The 842-nt window shown below is 38.2% G+C and overlaps 1 non-coding gene across 1 annotated transcript; it reads left to right on the top strand.

The window, feature by feature from the left end:
* The first annotated feature begins 495 nt into the window (after positions 1-495).
* LOC145065189 (small nucleolar RNA R71) lies at positions 496-602 on the top strand. The gene has a single exon (XR_013688335.1). It is a non-coding gene; the product is annotated as a small nucleolar RNA R71 (small nucleolar RNA).
* Positions 603-842: the final 240 nt, after the last annotated feature.

The raw sequence follows: 842 nt of genomic DNA, 5'->3' as shown, positions 1-842 counted from the left end.
TGAGGATAACGGGAATGGGTAATCGGGTTATTGTTGATTGATGAAATTAATAAACTTATTTATTGTGGGTTGAAAACCCTATGTGCTCAACAGGCTCCCAAGCCTGACCCACTCAGTTTTATGTATTACAAGTAGTGGCGCTTGAGCATAGATATGATGTTTGGACGAGTGATTACGGATATAGGCCTGTAGATATGAAATAATGTAGTAAGGCTTATATTGTACGGTTTATGCTTTTGATCTGTACGAACATGACATCCCAAGTCTTTTAATGAAATACATTTCTATGGAAATGCTTTTGATAAATCTTTATCATATTTTGTTTTGGGACGAATTCCACAACACTTTTATTTAAAATGTTACTCTGATTTTCAATCAAAGCATAAACAAAATCGGTCTTTTCTGGCCGTGATTTCGGGGATGTCACAGTCAAGTAATTGCCTTGTTGTTACGTTTACTCCATCATAAAAAATGGAGACTTCTTGCTGACTATTAAGATCATGTTGTGGGCAATTCCTTAGTAAGCCTTTGTACCTCTCCCACGCCTCATAAAGTAATTCTCCGGCTTGTTGCTCAAAATTAGCTATAGCTTTCTTCAACGTGTATATCTTTGATGGCGGGCAAAATTGATCAATAAACTCTTCTTTCATTTTAGCCCATGTGGTGATGGATCCTGGAGGGAGTGATTTTAGCCAATCTTTTGTAGCGCCTTTAAACGTGACCAGTAACATACGAAGCAAAATGGTGTCGCGGGCCACACTAGGATAGTTAAAGTAGTCGGTTATGTCATTGACTTCTTCTAGGTGCTTGTACGCGTCTTCGTGATCTTTTCCATAGAACGA

This window comes from Lactuca serriola, chromosome 7 (genome assembly GCF_051521515.1).
Source record: "Lactuca serriola cultivar US96UC23 chromosome 7, Lser_US96UC23_V15, whole genome shotgun sequence".
Classification (NCBI taxonomy): domain Eukaryota; kingdom Viridiplantae; phylum Streptophyta; class Magnoliopsida; order Asterales; family Asteraceae; genus Lactuca; species Lactuca serriola.
The sequence above is the reverse complement of the archived record's forward strand: the minus strand, read 5'-3'. Positions and strand labels throughout refer to the sequence as shown.